A 23,312-nucleotide genomic window follows, 5' to 3' on the forward strand; every position below is an offset into this window, starting at 1 on the left:
GGGTCAGGTAAAAAGTCAGAAAGCACTCTGAAAGCAGATGCCATCCGCGTGCTGTCCAATTTTCATGGATAGAGGAAGAAAACTTTTTTTTGCCATCTAAGAAAAACTGATGAAATTGACCACCTCTGATGGTGAAAACTGTCAACTCTGATGGCGCGTTGTTCTTCAAGATTCCATAAAGAAATATCAAGCATGAACAATAGATTCAGCAAGGCTAAACATTGAAAAAATACATAAAAAATTAACACATGAAATATACATGTACTTGGAGACTTAGTGGTTGTTGTTGGATCTCCACTATATATTTAAAGGGAACCTGTCACCCCCAAAATCGAAGGTGAGCTAAGCCCACCGGCATCAAGGGCTTATCTACAGCATTCTGTAATGCTGTAGATAAGCCCCTGATGTATCCTTAAAGATGAGAAAAAGAGGTTAGATTATACTCACCCAGGGGCGGTCCCGCTGCGGTTCTGGTCCGATGGGCGTCGCGGTCCGGTCCGGGGCCTCCCATCTTCTTACGATGACATCCTCTTCTTGTCTTCACACTGCAGCTCCGGCGCAGTCGTTCTTTGTCTGCCCTGTTGAGGGCAGAGCAAAGCACTGCAGTGCGCAGGTGCTGGGCGTCTCTGACCTTTCCCGGCACCTGCGCACTGCAGTACTTTGCTCTGCCCTCAACAGGACAGACAAAGTACGCCGGAGCCGCAGTGTGAAGACAAGAAGAGGACGTCATTGTAAGAAGATGGGAGGCCCCGGACCGGACCGCGGCGCCCATCGGACCAGAACTGCAGCAGGACCGCCCCTGGGTGAGTATAATATAACCTCTTTTATTCATCTTTCAGGATACATTGGGGGCTTATCTACAGCATTACAGAATGCTGTAGATAAACCCCTGATGCCGGTGGGCTTAGCTCACCTTCAATTTTGGGGGTGACAGGTTCCCTTTAACGGCAAGGTGGGAAAACACTTCAAGATTTTGTCTGTAGAATTGACCAGTGTTCTATCAAAATACCAATCATCTGGTGCTATTTTCTGCTAAAAAAAAAATAAAAAACCTGGGGTTACTCTTCCTATTTCTGCTTTTCATGGTTTTACTTGCCAATAATGAATCTTGAGAAGAGTATTTTCCTTAATTTAGCCTTATCTAATGTGTGTGTTCTTTTAATATGTCCCCCAGAAGTAGTAGCAAAAGTAGATTTTAGCAAGGTCTTTTGCTTATTCTTCAAAGGAAACATTACTAGAGCAGATTCTCCATAAACTCAAAATTTGGCCTATGGAAAGGACTTCTTAAAGGGAACCTGTCATCACTTTTCTGTCCTACCAGATAAAAATATAATTTTATTCAGTGTCAGCTGTGCATTCCCTAAATACTCATGCAACCCCCTGACTTCCCATGTATCACCCATAAAAACCTTATATATTTCTCCCGCGATGTATGCTAATAGGGTCCGTCTAGTCCGATTGGTGTGGCTTCGGTTCACTCACTCCACCCCTCTCCTCGCTGCTGCATGCAGTCTTTGACATGGATGACGTGGATCGCTGTGAGATATCACACCTGCGCAGTCAAATGGTTTCTCGTGCATTGGCCCTTTTGCTTTTCGGCTTTGCCCGCAGTTGGGCATAACATACTGTGCATGCTCGAGAAACCATTTTACTGTGTGGTCGTGATATCTCACAGCGATCTACGTCATTCACGTCAAAGACTGCGTGCAGCAGCCAAGAAGAGGGGTGGAGTGGGTGAACCGAAGCCACGCCCATCAGACCGGATGGACCCTATTACAGTTGTTTACATCGCGGGAGAAAAATAAAAGGTTTTTATGGGTGATACATGGGGAGTCAGGGGGGTTACATACAGTGGGGAAAAAAAGTATTTAGTCAGTAACCTGTTGTGCAAGTTCTCCCACTTAAAAAGATGAGAGAGGCCTGTAATTGACATCATAGGTAGACCACAACTATGAGAGTCAAAATGAGAAAACAAATAAAGAAAATAACCGTGTCTGATTTGGCAAGATTTATTTAGCAAATTATGGTGGAAAATAATAATTTGGTTACCTAAAACATGCAAGATTTCTGGCTCTTACAGACCTGTAACTTCTTGTTTAAGAGGCTCCTCTGTTCTCCACTCATTACCTGTAGTAGTGGTACCTGTTATCAGTATAAAAGACACCTGTCCACAACCTTAGACAGTCACACTACAAACCAAACTCCACTATGGGGAAGACCAAATTGCTGCGAAGGACACCAGAAACAAAATAGTAACGCTGCACCATGCTGGGAAGATTGAATCTGCAATAGGCAAGTAACTTGGTATGATGAAATCAACTGTGGGAGCAATAATAAGAAAATGGAAGACATATAAGACGGCTGATAATCTCCCTCGATCTGGGGCTCCACGCAAGATCTCACTCCGTGGGGTCAAAATGATCACAAGAACGGTGTGCAAAGATCCCAGAACCACACGGGGAGCCTAGTGAATGACCTGCATAGAGCGGGGACCACAGTAACAAAGGCTACTATCAGTAACACACTACGCTGCCAGGGACTCAGATCCTGCAGTACCAGAAATGTCCCCCTGCTTAAGCCAGTACATGTACGGGCCCGTCTGAAGTTTGTTAGAGAGCATTTGGACTATCTAGAAGAGTATTAGGAGAATGTCATAGGGCTGATGAAACCAAAGTAGAACTGTTTGGTAGAAACAAAACTCGTCGTGTTTGGAAGAGACAGAATGCTGAGTTGCATCCAAAGAACACCATACCTACTGTGATGCATTGGGGTGGCAACATCATGCTTTGGGGCTGTTTCTCTGCAAAGGGACCAGGACGACTAATCCGTGTACATGAAAGAATGAATGGGGCCATGTATCGTGTGATTTTGAGTGCAAACCTCCTTCCATCAGCAAGGGCATTCAACATGAAACGTGGATGGGTCTTTCAGCATGATAATGATCCCAAGCACACCCCCAGAGCAGCAAAGGAGTGGCTTCGTAAAAAGCATATGAAGGTCCTGGAGTGGCCTAGCCAGCCTCCAGATCTCAACCCCATAGAAAACCTTTGGAAGGAGCTGAAAGTCCGTGTTGCCCAGCAACAGGCCCAAAACATCACTGCCCTAGAGGAGATCTGCATGGATGAATGGGCCAACATACCACCAACAGTGTGTGCCAGCCTTGTGAAGACTTACAGAAAACGTTTGACCTCTGTCGTTGCCAGCAAAGGATATATAGCAAAATATTGAGATGAACTTTTGTTAATGACCAAACACTTATTTTTCACAATAATTTGCAAAATGAATCTTGCCAAATCAGACAAGGTGATTTTCTGGATTTTTTCTTCTTCTCATTTTGACTCTCATAGTTGTGGCCTACCTATGATGTCAATTGCAGGCCTCTCTCGGAGAATAGAAAACAAGGGAGTAGGGCGCACCACTGAAGGGCATATTTATTTGGAAACATACATTAATGGGGCTGCTGCACAATGCACGGTAAAGCTATGTGAACAACCAAAGGGGAAAAGGTCCGTGCATAAAAGGCGCATACCCAGAATAATATAAATAAAGAATCCAGTATCCATAAATGTATGTGCAAAATTTATTAGTAGACAAAATCCCACAGTAAAAACAATTAAAAACCAAAACACATAACACAAGGTCACATATAGATAAGCAGTACACTAGTACAATAACATAATGAATCATATCAAGCAGTATGTATGCAAGTAAACAAGCAACCCTACAGATTTGCACCAATAACACAAGGAAAAAAAAAATATATATAGTCATTTATAACCTCATATTGGGCGTCCCCAAAGAGGTAAAACAAGACCCTAACTAGGGTCACAAGAAGAACTGATACATGCAGGTAGCTCCTCCTAACAGATAAACAGAGGGTCAGTCGTCAAAGGACCAAGGTGACGTGGAAAGCCCACGTGAATCGCTGCCAAATGCAGCTTCGTCGGGGGAAGTGTGTCAGGGGAGGGAATCAAATAGCAGGCCTCTCTCATCTTTTTAAGTGGGAGAACTTGCACAATTGGTGGCTGACTAAATACTTTTTTCTCCACTGTAATTATTTAGGGAATGCATAGCTGACACTGAATAAAATTATATTTTTAGCTGGTAGGACAGAAAAGTGATGACAGGTTCCCTCTAACCTGGGGATAGTGACAGAATGACACATGAAGTAAAGAGTTAATCGAAGTGACCTTTCAGCTCTTGTCACTTCCACACCTAGCAAATATATTACTTTGCAATTAGGATATCCAAAAATGAATGTTGGAAATTGCTATATTTTCATGTAAACTGATATTAAGTTGATTCAAGTCGAATCATTGGAGGAACTGCTAGAGCTGTTACAAGGAGCCTTGCCAGATAATCAAAATATCCTCTATTTATCTCAACAGCTGGTCTATTTCAGGCAACCCACAACAGCCAATGGAAAAGAATTGCATAAGAGGGCGCACAAGGTGTCCCTTACAAGTTCCCTATAGATGAAGGAAGAATCAGTCTTTAAAAAAAAGAGATTTATCAAGCTAAATTCTGACGTATTTTGCACCAAAAATTGTCTTTCACGAGCCACAGTGTATTTATTATGTGTTTAAGCATTTTACACACCAAATCAGCATATGACCTAACTTGAAATCCAAAAAATGCACCACAATTGTGATGCACATTTCTGGCATACAGTGAGCCAACTAAAACTTAGTAAACTTAGACTGGACAGCCTTAAACTTATAAAGAATTATTAAAGAGCATGGACCACTATGATGAATATGGCTCTGACAGGTGAAGACCCCGTTGGGTCTGTGCATGAGTTTACATTTCATCCTCCCGTAAGCGTAGTGGCTAGTACAATTCACTTTATACAGACAAAGACAGCATGTCATCATTCATTTAACAAATTACCAAGCCTATTATTTTATACATTTGTAAATGAGGGTATGGAGACACGAGGGTTAGTGGGTGCTCTCATTCGCTGGCCTGACTGTCTTTAGAAACACGGCCTGGACCAGGGCTCATTCCACTGAACACCTGCACTCCTTCACCATGGGCAGAATTCTAATTAGACAATAAAGGTTGAGGGTAACACACTGCAGTAATAATTTATTGGATCACCAACAGTCAACAACATAGTAAAATACACAAGATGGTGCAAATGACAGAGTCTCACCCTGCCGCTGGCTTGCTGGGAATGAGAACATCTGTGAATTCGGGGCTTCCATTTCACATGTCACTAGCAGTCTCATCTTGATGGAGAATCCAGTAAATGCCCAAAATGGTACAGCTTCCTAGGGTATTGGTGGGGTGCCTGTGGATTGTAGACAGCGGTGCAATGCGTGGGTCATTGATCACATCTATGTCAACTACGGGCCACGCAATTATTGAGTAGTTTGCTACAGCTGTGCGACATGTTAAGTTTCTGCTTCCTTTTCATATATCTAGTAAAAAATATACTAAGTAAGATCAAACAGCAGGGCCATAAAACAAGAATTCAGCTATCATTCATGTGGTCTTAATGCAAATGTGCAGCGACCACTCTCACTTTTTCAAATATTGAAAATAGTTTTTATAACAGTATGAATTATCGCCACTGACTCTATAAATACACGCACATATATAGCTGCACCACACTTGGATGTTTGCGTGATGGTTCTCTGTGTGAATCCATTGACTGATTTCTAGAAAGCGTCTGTTCTTACAATGCTCCTACTTATCCACATTTCTGCCACTTAAGGGACGAGCAGTAGCTAAATATATAACACTGAAATCAATGGTTACCCAGAAAATATTGATTTTTAGTACTAGCTGAACTTAGAATACTTAGCAATGTAAAGTCATAAGAAAAGGTTATTACTAGAGATGAGATAATAGACTAAATGCAAATCTACTTTGAACAACTTATACTATTAAACAATTTTTCTGCAAATCGCTAAAAATGGTAACTGTCATTTTACACATTACAGAAAATTGCATCAGCCATGAGGTCATGACATCAGGTGCAGCCCGGCAGGCTTCTCCATAATGCCTTGTATCTGTCACATCATACTGTAAAGCATAGTCAATCAGTAGGGACAATTACAGCCTACATAAAAGTAGAGACAGGGAATGCATGAGCTATTTTATGGTGAATCTGGTTAAGTAGAGGATGTAACATCTCACAGATAAGTAATATATAAGGTATATGACAGAAATCCATAAAGCAGTAAACAAATTCTACAGATCAGGTCTGTGTGTTGCAGCATTGCAGGACAGAAAAGTAGTGCATAGGTGTGTGAAAAACAGTAGTACAGCAAATAAAATGCTGTGGAGAGACAGTGTAAATAATTATGAAAACTACCCTTAAAAAATTGATAATTTTTGCATACCTTTTTGAAAAGTAATCTTTTCTTCATTTTTCAAACAGCAAACCTATTGTTGCTCCCAAAAAAGAGTTTGTGGATGTATTGTTCCAAAGCCATTGCTTCTTCTCTTTTCAAACAGCATACCCGTTGCTTCTCCCCCCATTTTTTTTCCATGACTTGTTAAAACAGCCATTGCTTCTTCATTTTTTAAATAATAAACCGCCTGTTAGGGTAATTCTTTAAGGCTTTTTGAAAAGCTAGTGCTTCTTCGTTTTGAAAACAACAAATCTTGTGCTACTCCCCAAAAAGAGATACATTTTGGACAACTGCTTGTCAAAGAACCATGGCTTCTTCCATGCACAATGCATATAAACAAACACCAGCATGGCAAGCATCTGCTTCTACAGTAACAGGGGATAATTTTTGGACAATTTTACATTTTACCCCCTTCTAGCAGCGGTCAATTTTCCTTTTTGTGTTTTCAGTTTTTCCTCTTTCAAAAGCCATAACTTTTTTATTTTTCTGTTCACATATACAGTACAGACCAAAAGTTTGGACACACCTTCTCATTTAAAGATTTTTCTGTATTTTCATGACTATGAAAATTGTACATTCACACTGAAGGCATCAAAACTATGAATTAACACATGTGGAATTATATACTTAACAAAAAAGTTTGAAACAACTGAAAATATGTCTTATATTCTAGGTTCTTCAAAGTAGCCACCTTTTGCTTTGATGACTGCTTTGCACACACTTGGCATTCTCTTGATGAGCTTCAAGAGGTAGTCACCGGAAATGGTCTTCCAACAATCTTGAAGGAGTTCCCAGAGATGCTTTGCAATTGTTGGCCCTTTTGCCTTCACTCTGTGGGGTCCAGCTCGCCCCAATCCATCATCTGGCCAGGTCATCTGGCGTAGCACCCCATCACTCTCCTTCTTGGCCAAATAGCCCTTACACAGCCTGGAGGTGTGTTTGGGGTCATTATCCTGTTGAAAAATAAATGATGGTCCAACTAAACACGAACCAGATAGAATAGCATGCCACTGCAAGATGCTTTGGTAGCCATGCTGGTTCAGTATGCCTTCAATTTTGAATAAATCCCCAACAGTGTCACCAGCAAAGCACCCCCACACCATCACACCTCCTCCTCCATGCTTCTCGGTGGGAACCAGGCATGTGGAGTCCATCCGTTCACCTTTTCTGCGTCACACAAAGACATGGTGGTTGGAACCAAAAATCTCAAATTTGGACTCATCAGACCAAAGCACAGATTTCCACTGGTCTAATGTCCATTCCTTGTGTTCTTTAGCCCAAACAAGTCTCTTCTGCTTGTTGCCTGTCCTTAGCAGTGGTTTCCTAGCAGCTATTTTACCATGAAGGCCTGCTGCACAAAGTCTCCTCTTAACAGCTGTTGTAGAGATGTGTCTGCTGCTAGAACTCTGTGTGGCATTGACCTGGTCTCTAATCTGAGCTGCTGTTAACCTGTGATTTCTGAGGCTGGTGACTCGGATAAACTTATCCTCAGAAGCAGAGGTGACTCTTGGTCTTCCTTTCCTGGGGCGGTCCTCATGTGAGCCAGTTTCTTTGTAGCGCTTGATGGTTTTTGCCACTGCACTTGGGGACAGTTTCAAAGTTTTCACAATTTTTCGGACTGACTGACCTTCATTTCTTAAAGTAATGATGGCCACTTGTTTTTCTTTACTTAGCTGCTTTTTTCTTGCCATAAAACAAATTCTAACAGTCTATTCAGTAGGACTATCAGCTGTGTATACACCAGACTTCTGCACAGCACAACTGATGGTCCCAACACCATTTATAAGGCAAGAAATCACACTTATTAAACCTGACAGGGCACATCTGTGAAGTGAAAACCATTCCCGGTGACTACCTCTTGAAGCTCATCAAGAGAATGCCAAGAGTGTGCAAAGCAGTCATCAATGCAAAAGGTGGCTACTTTGAAGAACCTAGAATATAAGACATCATTACAGTTGTTTCACACTTTTTTGTTAAGTATATAATTCCACATGTTTTAATTCATAGTTTTGATGCCTTCAGTGTGAATGTACAATTTTCATAGTCATGAAAATACAGAAAAATCCTTAAATGAGAAGGTGTGTCCAAACTTTTGGTCTGTACTGTACATATGAAGCCTTGTTTTTCAAGGAAGGAATTGTGCTTTTGAATGACCCCATCCAATTTACATGGCATGAAAATTGTACGGGTCAGTACGATTACAGAGATACCACACTTGTTCTGTTTTCCTTATCATTTGTATATTGTACTTCTAGTGGATCATGGTCAATATCTATGACTGCCCTTGTTTGATATTTTTTTTCTGTTAGTCACTAACCTTCAAGGTGTGAATTGTTTGTACATTGTCTGTTTTTTTTCTGTAGGATTGTTCAATAAAGCTTAACTTTTATCCCTTTGTCACTGAGTTTTCAATTTCAGGGATATATGATATAGAATTTCAGTGAACTCTGCAATACAACCCCAAAGCATGATTGATCCAGCCCCATGCTTAATGGTTGTCGAGATATTATTTTCGTAAAATTCTGTGCCCCTTTTTCTCCACACATATGTTTGATCATTGTGGCCAAAGAGTTCTATTTTAACCTCATTGGTCCACACGATTTGTTTCCAAAATGCATCAGGCTTGTTTAGATGTTCTTTTGCATACTCATGATGCTGAATTTTATGGAGCTGATGCAGAAGAGGATTTCTTCTGGTTTCTCTTCCATGAAGGCCATATTTGTGCAGGTGTGTTAGGATTGCGCGCGATAGATCCCAAGCATTGCCTGGTGCTGTGGTCTCCCATTCTGGTCCGGTCACTGCAAGTGCTGCTCAGCGCAGACGTCGGTCTCAGCGTCTTACTCAGGCTCTTGAAAAGTCTTTTTCAGTCAAGCAGGGATTCTGATTTGCCTCGCTAGCAATCCTAAAAGCAGCACTCACTGAAATATTCCTTGTTAACTGACAGCTGTTTAGAACAACCCATGACAGCTGTTTTTTTGCACAAGGTTGAGTTTTTATAAAGCTGGGAAATTTTCATCACCTGGCCTTTCCTAACGATAATAATGAACAAGCCATAACTCTAACAGGTTTGTTAAGGTCAAAGTTATCTGAGAACATAAATTTCCAAGGGTGCCCAAACTTTTGCGTCAGCTCATTTTCCTTTTTGTAATTTTTAAAATGTAAAAGATTACAATACATTTATCTTTTTGCCTTACAATAGAAAGTAAATGTGTCTGTCATGGTTGTGGACAGGGTTCCTTCCCTGTCCTCTCGGGGTTAATTTTTATAGCCTCCTTCTAGGTTGGGGAGGGCTATATTTACCTGCCTTCATCTGGGGATCCTTGTCTTGTCAGTGATACATCTGTCTTAGCTGTGTGTCGCACCCCCTGGTGTGCTTGCATACTGTTGTCCAGTATGCTCCGCCTCTGACCACTCCCCCGGAGGTCACGTGTTTCAGGTCCTGCGCTCCGGCAGGTAAGCTCACTGCAGCGCTCCTTACGCTCTCTCTGACCTTCTGTAACACGTGCACCGACTCCTGCTGTAAGTCTGCAGCAGGGCTCTTGATAGTGTCATCTGTAAAGGGAACCTGTCAGCAGGATTGTGCACAGTAACCTACAGACAGTGTCAGGTTAACGCCGTTATACTAATTAAAATGATACCTGGGTTGATGAACTTCATCTTATGGTTGTTGTTTAATCCTCATTTTCAGTTTTTAGTTACCGTATATACTCGAGTACACGTTGACCCGAGTATAAGCCGAGGCACCTAATTTTGTCACGGAAAACTGGGTATGGCTTGTCCACTCATTCCTGTCCTGTTATGCGTGGCTCCCTCCCATTGCTGTCCTGGTATGTGTGGCTCACCCCGTCCCGTCCTGGTATGCATGGCTCACCCCTCTCCTGTCCTGGTATGCATGGCTCACCCCCCTCCTGTCCTGGTATGCATGGCGCCCGGATCGCCAATAGCTGCTATGGTGCAGGAGAAGCCAGCGCCTTTGAGACGCTTTTTTTTATTAAAATTAATTTAGTGATAGCATGCATCAAATAAAAGAATTAACTGCACATTACTCATACGATCATGCTGTAGCGCAGGCGCTGCTGCCGGTGCCTGCCTGCTGCCGATGATTTTTTTTCTCAATGCAATTAGATTTCATTATGTAAAATAGAGGGCAGGTCAATGAGGGATCAGTGACCTGTCAGAAGCCATACTGGTGAATACCTAATCAGAGCACCACATGAAGACCCCCCCCCCCAGGCTGCCCCGAAGCACGAGCATATAATTAGCTCAAAATTGAAAATAACCATTAAACAACAACCACAAGACAGGTTTCATCAACCCAGGTATCATTTTAACTCCTTAATCCCCGGAGCTTTTTACAGTTTGACGTTTTCGTTTTTCGCTCCCCTTCTTCCCAGAGCCATAACTTTCTTTATTAATCTGTCAATATGGCCATGTGAGGGCTAGTTTTTTGTGGGGAGAGTTGCACTTTTGAAAACACCATTGGTTTTACCATGTCGTGTACTAGAAAATGGGAAAAAAATTCCAAGTGCGGTGAAATTGCAAAAATAATTGCAATCCCACACTTGTTTTGTTTGTCTTTTTTACTAGGTTCACTAACTGCTAAAACTAACCTGCCATTATGATTCTCCAGGTCATTATGAGTTCAAAGACACCAAATATGTACAGGTTATTTTTTATCTAAGTGGTGAAAAAAAATTACAAACTTCGTTAAAAAAAAACAAAACAAATTGTGCAATTTTCCGATACTCGGAGTGTCTCCATTTTTCGTGATCTTGGGTTGGGTGCGGTCTTAATTTTTGCATGCCGAGAAGACATTTTTAATGATACCATTTTGGTACAGATACGATCTTTTGATCGCCCGCTATTGCATTTTAATGCAATGTCGCGACGACCAAAAAAATTTAATTCTGGGGTTTTGACTTTGTTTCTTGTTACACTGTTTAGCGGTCAGGTTAATCCTTTTTTTTTTTATTGATAGATCGGGCTATTCTGAACGCAGCAATACCAAATATGTGTGTGTTTGATTTTATATCTATTGTCTTATTTTGAATGGGGCGAAAGGGGGTGATTTTAAATAAGAAAAATTATACACTCACCGGCCACTTTATTAGGTACACCATGCTAGTAACGGGTTGGACCCCCTTTTGCCTTCAGAACTGCCTCAATTCTTCGTGGCATAGATTCAACAAGGTGCTGGAAGCATTCCTCAGAGATTTTGGTCCATATTGACATGATGGCATCACACAGTTGCCGCAGATTTGTCGGCTGCACATCCCAAAGATGCTCCATACAAGGCAGGATGGATCCATGCTTTCATGTTGTTTACGCCAAATTCTGACCCTACCATCCGAATGTCGCAGCAGAAATCGAGACTCATCAGACCAAGCAACGTTTTTCCAATCTTCTACTGTCCAATTTCGATGAGCTTGTACAAATTGTAGCCTCAGTTTCCTGTTCTTAGCTGAAAGGAGTGGTACCCGGTGTGGTCCTCTGCTGCTGTAGCCCATCTGCCTTAAAGTTCGACGCACTGTGCGTTCAGAGATGCTCTTAGGCCTACCTTGGTTGTAACGGGTGGCGATTTGAGTCACTGTTGCCTTTCTATCAGCTCGAACCAGTCTGCCCATTCTCCTCTGACCTCTGGCATCAACAAGGCATTTCCGCCCACAGAACTGCCGCTCACTGGATTTTTTTTCTTTTTCGGACCATTCTCTGTAAACCCTAGAGATGGTTGTGCGTGAAAATCCCAGTAGATCAGCAGTTTCTGAAATACTCAGACCAGCCCTTCTGGCACCAACAACCATGCCACGTTCAAAGGCACTCAAATCACCTTTCTTCCCCATATTGATGCTCGGTTTGAACTGCAGGAGTTTGTCTTGACCATGTCTACATGCCTAAATGCACTGAGTTGCCGCCATGTGATTGGCTGACTAGAAATTAAGTGTTAACAAGAAGTTGGACAGGTGTACCTAATAAAGTGGCCAGTGAGTGTATATATATATATATATATATATATATATATATATATATATATATATACACACATATATATTTAGACTAGAAGCTGCCACAACTCAATTGGCTCTTCTACATAGAGGCGATGTTCAGATTGCCTCTGTATAGCAGATTTACTCACTTGCTATGTGCGCCAACCACTGGGTGACGCTCACAGCAAGCCAGCACTGACAACCATAGAGGTCCAGGAGACCTCAGGTTGTCATGCCAACATACCGGTGACCCGCGATGGCAGGGTCACCGGTGTGCGTATTTCAGGTGCCATTTCTGGAAGCGCGATTTAAATGCAGTTGCCAGAGTTTGACAGTGGCATTTAACTGGTTAGTATAGCCGCGGGTTGATCACAATTCCACCTGCGGCTATTGCGGGCACATGTCAGCTGTTTAAAACAGCTGATATGTCTCCGGAAAGATGTGAGCTCATTGCCGGAGCCCACATCAAAGGTTGGAGTCCGACATCGGCATACTATTATGCCCGATAAGGGGTTAATCAGTATAACGGCACCAACCTGACACTATCTGTAGGTTACTGTGCACAATCCTGCTGACAGGTTCCCTTTAGGTCTTTTAGAGATCATTTTATCTTCAACTAGGTCTTTTAGAGATCATTTTATCTTCAACTTGCTTAACTCTTCACATAAACAGTAATTTTGACCATGGGTGGCCAAACTTTTTCATGCCACAGTATCAGGGCTTATTTATTGTGTGGCATGAAGGAGTTGTCTGTGGTGTTGTTTCCTGATACATATGACTATTTGATCACTTTTTATTACATTTTTTTGTGGCTTTTTTAGACACTTCAGATCGAAAGAACTAAAACAATTTCAATTTATATAATTTCTTTGTTTTACTACTCTCACACAAAAATATTTTTTGGGAGAGCTCACCTTATTAATTATGAGATCCAAAACTTTTTATTTTTCTGTAGACTGAGTTGTGTGAAGGCTTTTTTGGGGGACAAGTTGCAGTTTTCACTGGTGCCAGTTTTGATTGGTGCCAGTATTTTTTCTCATGAAATGCAACGTACAGGATAAAAAATGATATAGTCTTATAGTAGCGGTCAATAAAATTATAGTGAAATCAAATTTAAATAATTATTTTACATTTTTTCCACAAGATAATCATTATTTATATTGTGTATATATTACATCATGATCTGAAAATTACACATTTTTCATTTTTTTAGTGAGCTGTTTGAGAACTTGTTTTTTTCGCACAACAGGCTCTTCTATGTATTGGTACAATTTTGGGATATGCACAACTTTTTGATAACTTTTTATTTGATTTTTTTGTGAATGATAAACAAAGGAAATTCTGGTGTTTTTTTTTTTTTCTTTTTTTTTCTTTTTTTCCATTTTTTGCAACTTTCACGGTTTGTGATAAATAATGACATAATGTTACCATACATGTCATTACGGCTACGGAAATAACAAATGTCCACAGTTTTAAGCTCTAGTTTTTCCAGAGTAAACTATTTTTTAAGTGGGAAAACTTTGAATTTTGGAGGGAAGTTAATTATTTAAAAAAAATACTTGAAAATATTTTCCTTTCAAATATTTTTTTATAATATTTATTTGTAGAGGTGAGAGGACTAGGAGTTGTGCAAATTTACTGAGCTTCCAGGCTACAGGATGGTTTGATTCACTGGCCTGGTGTTGCACAGGTGATATTTTGCATATTTTACAAGCCCAGCAATTATAAGCTGATCCTGAAGCTTAAGTAAATTTGTGCAGCTTCTATCTACAGCCAGAGAACACTGACATGGAATGTGGATTGGGGTGGCACGAAGAAATGCTCATCTCTATTTTTTGGTTCCTTAGTGGGACTTAAACATGCGATCTTAGGATTGCATTAGTAAGGCTACTTTCACACTAGCGTCATGCGCTGCACGTCGCTATGCGATGTTGCGGCGCACCGACGCTAGCTGTGGAAGCGCCGCACAACGGGGGCAGCGGATGCTGTTTTTCAATGCATCCACTGCCCCATTGTGAGGTGCGGGGAGGCGGGGGCGGAGTTCCGGCCGCGCATGCGCGGTCGGAAAAGACGGGAACGAAGCACCAAAAAACGTTACAAGCAACGTTTTTTGGTGGCGACGGTTGCGACGTGTGGCAATGCGTCGCACTGCGTCGTTAACAAAAGTCTATGGAGAAAAAACGCATCCTGCAAGCACTTTTGCAGGATGCATTTTTTCTCCAAAACGACGCATAGCGACGTGCACGACGCTAGTGTGAAAGTAGCCTAATATACAACGCTACCTTAATAGTGGTATGTATTACAGCATGCAATTTTTGACTGACAATTAGCCTGTCAGGCCCCGGATCCGATTGGCTATAGTGTATAGCTGACTTAAAGGCCTTTGCCAGGCCTACATTTATCATAACAACTCATCGGCACTCGTGATCGCTGAGCTGAGAGAGGGTGCCCTTTCCCTCTGTTAAACTCCTTATGTTTGGGAACGGCATATGTTGGATTCCAAGCAAATACAGCAGAAGCCCAACTGTATGTATCAGTTAGGCTTCTGAAACTGTTCGCATAGGTAAAGAAGCTATACTATGCGATCAACATGACAAACATATCATCATGGAGTATTAAGTGATCTGTGCTCATGACAAATATGTGACACCCCAGGAATCCGGTTGTCACATTGGTATTGCCTGCCTCCTGGGTAGGGTGATGCTATGAATGGAAGCGAGAAGGAATTTCCTTAGCAGGAAACACTATCATACAACACTTTCCTGACTCCAGGCCAGAAGAGTGAGCTCTAGACCCGGTTTCAGGGTAGCTTGCCTATAAGTTCTGGTCTGGAGGAGGAGTTAGAGGTCAGTCTGTGTGAGACTGTGAAGGGAGAGGAAGCACAGGAGTAGAGGGAAACTGGAGTGGAGCTGCGATTGGGCTCACTCCAGGTTTGAGCACAAGAAGCCAGACACCGGGGTCCGAGGTTGTGTGAGAACTGTATGCCCCACAACAGGGCAGGAGATTGCAGGTCTTCTAGCCACAACTGACACCCGAAGGCACTGCAGCAGATTAGAGCCCGGAGTCACCACAAGAAAGGGACACCTGTTAAAAGGCTCGAGCAGCTTGCCATGCCAGTATTGTTCCACCAAAAGGACAGATTGAGAGAGGGACTTGAGGAATGCTAATGCACCAAGAACCTAGAATTCAGCACAGAAACTAAGGCTTCCAACCTCACCTGACTAGGGGGATTCTGAACCACTCCCAGGCTGTCCGTATTTCAAATTCACATGTAATCTGTGCACCTGAACTACACCAGTAAAAGGTAAAGAGACTGCAACCCTGTGTCTTCCAATTCTTTCCTGCACCTCAACATCTACGACCCTGGGGCCCAGGGCCGGACTGGCCATAGGGCACTTCTGGCAAATGCCAGAAGGGCCGGTGCCAGTGGTGGGCCGCTCAATCCGCCACCCCCACCGTCGCATTCAACTATACCGGCGTATAGACGCCGGTACAGTTGAATGCAATGATGGAGGAGAGAGCGTCTACAGACGCTCCTCTCCCATCATTCCCCGCTCTGCCTCTGACACTGCGGGTGCGCGATGATGTCATATCATCGCGCACCTGCTGTGTCCCGGGCAGACTGCAGCTGCTGAGACAGGAGCAGGAACCAGGAAGCAACGCTGGGCACGAGGAGAGGTGAGGAGAGTTTTTTTTTTTTCTGGACTGTGGGGCCATTCTCGGAGGAGGTGAGGGGAGGAAGAGAAGAGATGTGGGCTGTATATAGTTCTCTGTGGGCTGTGCTCTGTGCTGTATACTGCTGTGGGCTGTATATAGTTCTCTGTGGGCTGTGCTCTGTGCTGTATACTGCTGTGGGCTGTATATAGTTCTCTGTGGGCTGTGCTCTGTGCTGTATACTGCTGTGGGCTGTATATAGTTCTCTGTGGGCTGTGTTCTGTGCTGTATACTGCTGTGGGCTGTATATAGCTCTCTGTGGGCTGTGCTCTGTGCTGTATACTACTGTGTGCTCTGTGCTATATATAGTTCTCTGTGGGCTGTGCTCTGTGCTGTATACTGCTGTGGGCTGTATATAGTTCTCTGTGGGCTGTGCTCTGTGCTGTATACTGCTGTGGGCTGTATATAGTTCTCTGTGGGCTGTGCTCTGTGCTGTATACTGCTGTGGGCTGTATATAGTTCTCTGTGGGCTGTGCTCTGTGCTGTATACTGCTGTGGGCTGTATATAGCTCTCTGTGGGCTGTGCTCTGTGCTGTATACTACTGTGTGCTCTGTGCTATATATAGTTCTCTGTGGGCTGTGCTCTGTGCTGTATACTGCTGTGGGCTGTATATAGTTCTCTGTGGGCTGTTGTTGTGAATTTGGTTTCTGGGCTCCCCCGGTGGTTTCTGGTGGTACTGCACTTGCGTGCTTCATCTCCTCTGTTCACCTGTTTCCATCAGGATGTGGGAGTTTTCTATTTAACCTTGCTCCTCAGTCATTTCTATGCCGGCCAACAATGTTACCAGAAGCCTTTCTGTTGCATGTTCCTGCTCCTAGACTACTATCAGCTAATGATGGGGGCGCTCTGCTCCATCTGCTGGGTGCCTCTGATCGGCAGAGCGCATGCGCCGACAAACTCCCTGTGATTGGCTGGCTGAACATCACATGCCAGGTCAAAGGATTACAAAAGGTCCTGTTATAAAAGAAAATCACATCCCCTTGATAAAGCGGGTCTTTCTACCCGCGAAACGCGCGTCGGGGTACCGGTACCCGGTCCAGGACTCCTGCACTTCGGTCTCTGGTGAGCATTCCACCCCTAGAATATGCAACTTGATCTCTGTAGTGATATTACAGCTGGGGCTGAGGGTGTTGCCGCTTATGTATGCTGATGGAGCACATTGCACTTTTTCCTCTATGGCACACCATTTGTATATAGCAACCGATGACTGGATATGGAGTTACTGTGGCGCTCTGATGTTTTTCTCCTGCACCTTTTTTATAACTTGTGTTTGTCATACTATTTGTATTAATAAATTTTCTATTTTTAAATATACCAGATTGCTCATGGTTTCTCCCATTTCATAAGTTCTTATCTTTGAGCAGGATTAAGTTTTTGTGCTGTCCTAGTGATATGCATTCCATGCTATTGGGGTTTTTGTGTCTCATACTTGTTTCTGTGTTGTTCACAGCTGACCTCAAGTCTAAAATGGACTTTCGCGCACGTGACCACACGTGGCGCACGTTAATTAATGACGCCATGCAGGATGACTCAGTGGGGCCGGTCGGGGGAATTGATAAAAGCATACAGGATAACATCACCAGGTTTAAAGATTTGTTTAGAAAAAGGATCCGTGTGTGGTGGAACCACGCATTCCTGGAGAAATACATTCAGAGAGATCTAATACCTAGGGGGCTCAGAATACAAGTGTTCCCTTCTTTCCCCATCGATGATGAGGAATTTAAAAATAAATGGGAAAACTATGCAAATATGTGTTCGAAGGGTTTCCTTGAATTGCTAAGAGATATGAATGCTACAACCTTATCCTCTCTCGAAAAAGAGATTGAGGAGATTCAGATCACATTACATCGTGAACTGAGCAATGATGCAGCAAAGAAATTTAATGAGGAAATCGAAAACCTCTCCCAGAAATGGGTACAAGAGGTACAGTCTACCAAGACAAAAAAATTTCAGAGAGATGTGGAGGACAAAAGACTTCTACGTGTATATAGATGGCGGAACGTGTCTAGCCGGTCTAGACCTAGATCTAGGAACTTTTCCTATTCAAGATCTCGATCAACCTCCATGAGATCCAATATGTCCGGTGAGGATGAACCGATAACAAGGGGTCCCTCGCAGGGAGTTCCACCACCTAACACAATTACATCTAAACGTACTACAAGACAAACAACTAAATTCAAACAAAATGGAGGATACTCTAACCCACAAGGGGGATTGCAGGTAGTTAACCTATCTTCACATGCTTTAACTGCAGCCCAACTGAGGGTACTTGGTAAGGGACTCTCATTTGCTCCCACTAATTCCTTTAATTTTTTCACAGCTATGAAGGATCTCAATCTATTTTCTCGAAAACTACTTCTCAGAAAATTACATCACAAGAAAGACTCGTGTGAGATGATGTCTGAGATCGAGAGAGAGACCCTTCATAACTTAGAGGACCTTCTTGAGGAGCAGGAGGACCCCAATACAAGTAGGTTTCCACCCTCCGCTGCGGCCAGATCAACCAGCTTTCCCCCCTTGTCACTCAGTCCTGTTATTGACACTTTTACAAAACTAGTGACTGAGGAATTCAAGCGCCTATCTACTAGACGGCGCTTTGATAACCTCACAAGGGATGAAAGAACTGCAATTTTGGATCTTCAAAAGTTACCTAATGTTGTCTTTAAGGCGGCTGACAAGGGGGGAAACATCGTTATCTGGCCTCAGGAAAAATATGAACGCGAGGCGTTCCGCCAACTGAGGGATCGAGACACCTACCATAAAATGTCCTTTAATCCCACAAATTCCTTTTCTCTTGAGCTTCAGGGGATCCTGATTAGGGCTCTGGATAATGGTCTGATCACAAAACAGGTCCTGGATGGTTTGACTGTAAAATCTCCTAAGGTCTCAACCTTCTATCTGTTGCCTAAGATCCACAAGAATGCCCTCGATCCTCCCGGGCGTCCGATAGTGTCAGGGATCGGCAGCTTATGCGATCCCATCTGTCAGTTCATAGACTTCTACCTAAAACCTTTAGTGGAAACCCTTCCATCATATGTACGTGACACTACGGATGCCCTGGCTCGGGTCGATGGCATTCTTGTGGATCATGGTACCCTTCTTGTAACAGCAGATGTAGAAAGCCTGTACACATGTATCAATCACCAGCATGGCATTGAGGCTGTCCGCCTCTTCCTGGGGGCTTCCGACCGGGCCGGCCCTTTTTGTGAATTTATCCTCGAGCTGCTACACTATGTCCTCACCCACAATTTTTTTGTTTTTAAAGACCTTTTTTATTTGCAGATGCGCGGCACAGCAATGGGCGCGGCCTGTGCGCCCTCGTATGCAAATCTCTTCCTGGGCGCCTGGGAGAGATTTCTTTTCGGCGACGAGGGCCCACGGGCCGCCTCCCATGTGCTGTGCTGGCATCGTTATATTGATGATGTTTTCTTTTTGTGGGAGGGGACGGTGCGGCAGCTCGAGGAATTTATGGGGGCGCTGAACCAGAATGCTTTTAACATCCGCTTAACATATACATTTGACACAAAGAAAGTCAATTTTTTGGATGTTACCTTTGAGGTTGATGAAAGCGGTCGCATCCAGACGGATGTGTACCGTAAACCTACTTCGGTTAATGCACTGATTCATGCGTCCTCTGCACATAATCCCTCCGCGATTAGGGCTGTCCCGGTCGGTCAGTTCCTGAGGATGAGGCGGATTTGTTCCTCAGATGCTAAATTCGAAAATCAGGCTGTTGATCTTAAGTCACGGTTTTCTGCACGCGGGTACTCTAATAGATGCATTAGATATGGATACCAACGTGCTAGAGGCACTTCACGAGGAGATCTGCTGCAACCATCCAGGAATAAGAGAAGGACTTATAATAATGGCCCCATAAGATTTATATCAACATTTAACCACGAATGGGAGGAGATGCGTCATATATTGAAAAAACATTGGTTCATTCTAAACGCTGAACCTTCTCTGAGTGGAACGTTGGGGGCAGGGCCATCAATGACTGCAAAAAAATCTAAAAACTTAAAAGATCTTCTGACCAAAAGCCATTATGTCCCATCGCGTGTGTGCCCATTTGGGGCAGTAAGATCAAATTTTGGGTCTACACCTTGCGGTCACTGCCTTGCTTGCACGAATGTCCTGCGCTGTAACACGTTCAGCTCCTCAGATGGTGTCAAACACTACGATATCAGACACCGCATTTCATGCGGCAGTACCAACGTTATTTACTACGCCACTTGTGGCTGTTCGAAAATTTACGTTGGTTTGACATCAAGGGAGCTTAGGAAACGTGTACGTGAACACGTGCGGGACATTTGTGCAGCAAGGACAGTGACCGATCTATCCCTCCTCAAAACCATCCCGCGCCATTTTAGACAATTTCATGGAGGGGATCCTTCATCATTTATGGTGCGGGGTATCGACATGATACACTTGGGGATTCGAGGAGGTGACTACAAAAAAATTCTCGCACAGGTGGAGGCAAAATGGATTGTGGTATTGGGCACCATGACCCCTAGAGGATTAAATGAGTCCCTCTCTTTTTCCTCCTTCCTCTGAATGTATTTACTCTCTTAGGTTCCACCTATGGTCTCTTCTAAAATACATACCTTCACCTATGGTTGTTTTTCGCTAAATCCCCCCGAGGTCCGGGTACCCGGATTTTGGTTTTAACTTGTTTTTAAACAATTTTCCATTTTTACTATTATGTGTCTCATTTCTTCTATTTGTGTCTGTTATTTCGAGCAGGAACGCCTTTGATTTTTCGCCATCTATCTTATATCTGCCGATGATGAAATTACCTGCGTATCTGGAATTCATAAAAGACCGGGGACTGTATCTGATGTTATATCATATCCGAAATCGGACTACATTTGAAAATGACACTTTGTCCATATACTTGTTGGAATTTTTTGTATATTCCCAGTCTCTTTCTATTTCCATGTATTCTTCTCTCCCCTTTTTTCTTTCGGTGTGCACGGGGTTATTTATTAATTATACACTTATTTTTTTCATTGGTGTCACAGTGGGGGTGCGCCTGCGCGCTGTGATCTTGGCCTCCGGTGATGCAGCGGCGCGTCTTTCTCCTCGTCCGCACGAGCGGGGATTGCTCCTCCTCCCCGCTCGTGCGTGATGATGGGGGCGCTCTGCTCCATCTGCTGGGTGCCTCTGATCGGCAGAGCGCATGCGCCGACAAACTCCCTGTGATTGGCTGGCTGAACATCACATGCCAGGTCAAAGGATTACAAAAGGTCCTGTTATAAAAGAAAATCACATCCCCTTGATAAAGCGGGTCTTTCTACCCGCGAAACGCGCGTCGGGGTACCGGTACCCGGTCCAGGACTCCTGCACTTCGGTCTCTGGTGAGCATTCCACCCCTAGAATATGCAACTTGATCTCTGTAGTGATATTACAGCTGGGGCTGAGGGTGTTGCCGCTTATGTATGCTGATGGAGCACATTGCACTTTTTCCTCTATGGCACACCATTTGTATATAGCAACCGATGACTGGATATGGAGTTACTGTGGCGCTCTGATGTTTTTCTCCTGCACCTTTTTTATAACTTGTGTTTGTCATACTATTTGTATTAATAAATTTTCTATTTTTAAATATACCAGATTGCTCATGGTTTCTCCCATTTCATAAGTTCTTATCTTTGAGCAGGATTAAGTTTTTGTGCTGTCCTAGTGATATGCATTCCATGCTATTGGGGTTTTTGTGTCTCATACTATCAGCTAAGTTGGACTTGTAGTCCTAAGTTTGTTTTGCATTTTTGTTCCAGTTCTCTGCGATTGATTATTTCTGAGGCTGGTAGCTCTTGTGAGCTGAAATTGCCACTCTGGTGTCATGAGTTGATATTAGAGTCTTAAAGTAATTTCAGGATGGTTTTGAAAGGGTTTTCAGCTGACTGTGAAGTTCCCTTTTCTGTCTTCCTACTATCTAGTAAGCGGACCTCAATTTGCTAAACCTATCTTCATACTTCGTATGTCAATTTCCTCTGAAATCACCGACAATATATGTGGGGGCTACTGTCTGCCTTTTGGGGAAAATTTCTCTAGAGGTAAGCCAGGTCTGTATTTTCCTCTGCTAGGGTCAGTCAGTTCTCCGGCTGGCGCTGGGCGTCTAGGGATAAAACGTAGGCACGCTACCCGGCCACTGTTAGTTGTGCGGTAGGTTTAGCTCACAGTCAGCTCGAGTTCCCATCTTCCAAGAGCTAGTCCTTTTTGTATGCTTTACTATGTTCTCTTGCCATTGAGAACCATGACAGTTTGGCCGGCCAAGGGTTAAAATAATTGGCAGAAGAAAGGAGAGAAAAGAACTCTGCAGAGAATTTTTTTTTTTTTTTTTTTTCCTGAGTTTGCTCATTAGTTGATTCACTTGCATCTCTGCTTACTGCAGCCTTCGTCTCTCTCTCCTTCTAATCCTTGAATGGTTCTGATTTCACCTGATTAATATGGATCCTCAGAGTTTAGCTACTGGTTTGGATAATCTCGCTGTGAAGGTTCAAAGTTTACAGGATTTTGTTATTCATGCTCCTATATCTGAACCTAGAATTCCTTTACCTGAATTTTTCTCCGGGGATAGATCTCGCTTCCAGAATTTCAAACATAATTGTAAATTATTTTTGTCTCTGAGATCTCGCTCCGCTGGAGATCCTGCACAGCAGGTCAGGATTGTAATTTCCTTGCTCCGGGGCGACCCTCAGGACTGGGCATTTGCTTTGGCACCAGGGGATCCTGCGTTGCTCAATGTGGATGCGTTTTTCCTGGCTTTGGGGTTGCTTTATGAGGAACCTCATTTAGAGATTCAGGCTGAAAAAGCCTTAATGGCCCTGTCTCAAGGGCAAGATGAGGCTGAAATATACTGCCAAAAATTTCGTAAGTGGTCTGTGCTTACTCAGTGGAATGAGTGTGCCCTGGCGGCGAATTTCAGAGAGGGTCTCTCTGATGCCATTAAGGATGTTATGGTGGGGTTCCCTGTGCCTACAGGTCTGAATGAGTCCATGACAGTGGCTATTCAGATTGATCGGCGTTTGCGGGAGCGCAAACCTGTGCACCATTTGGCGGTGTCTACTGAGAAGGCACCAGAGATTATGCAATGTGATAGAATTCTGTCCAGAAGCGAACGACAGAATTTTAGGCGAAAAAATGGGTTATGCTTCTATTGTGGTGATTCAACTCATGTTATATCAGCATGCTCTAAACGTACTAAGAAGGTTGATAAGTCTGTTTCAATTGGCACTTTACAGTCTAAGT

Source organism: Ranitomeya variabilis, chromosome 4, assembly GCF_051348905.1.
Source record: "Ranitomeya variabilis isolate aRanVar5 chromosome 4, aRanVar5.hap1, whole genome shotgun sequence".
NCBI lineage: Eukaryota > Metazoa > Chordata > Amphibia > Anura > Dendrobatidae > Ranitomeya > Ranitomeya variabilis.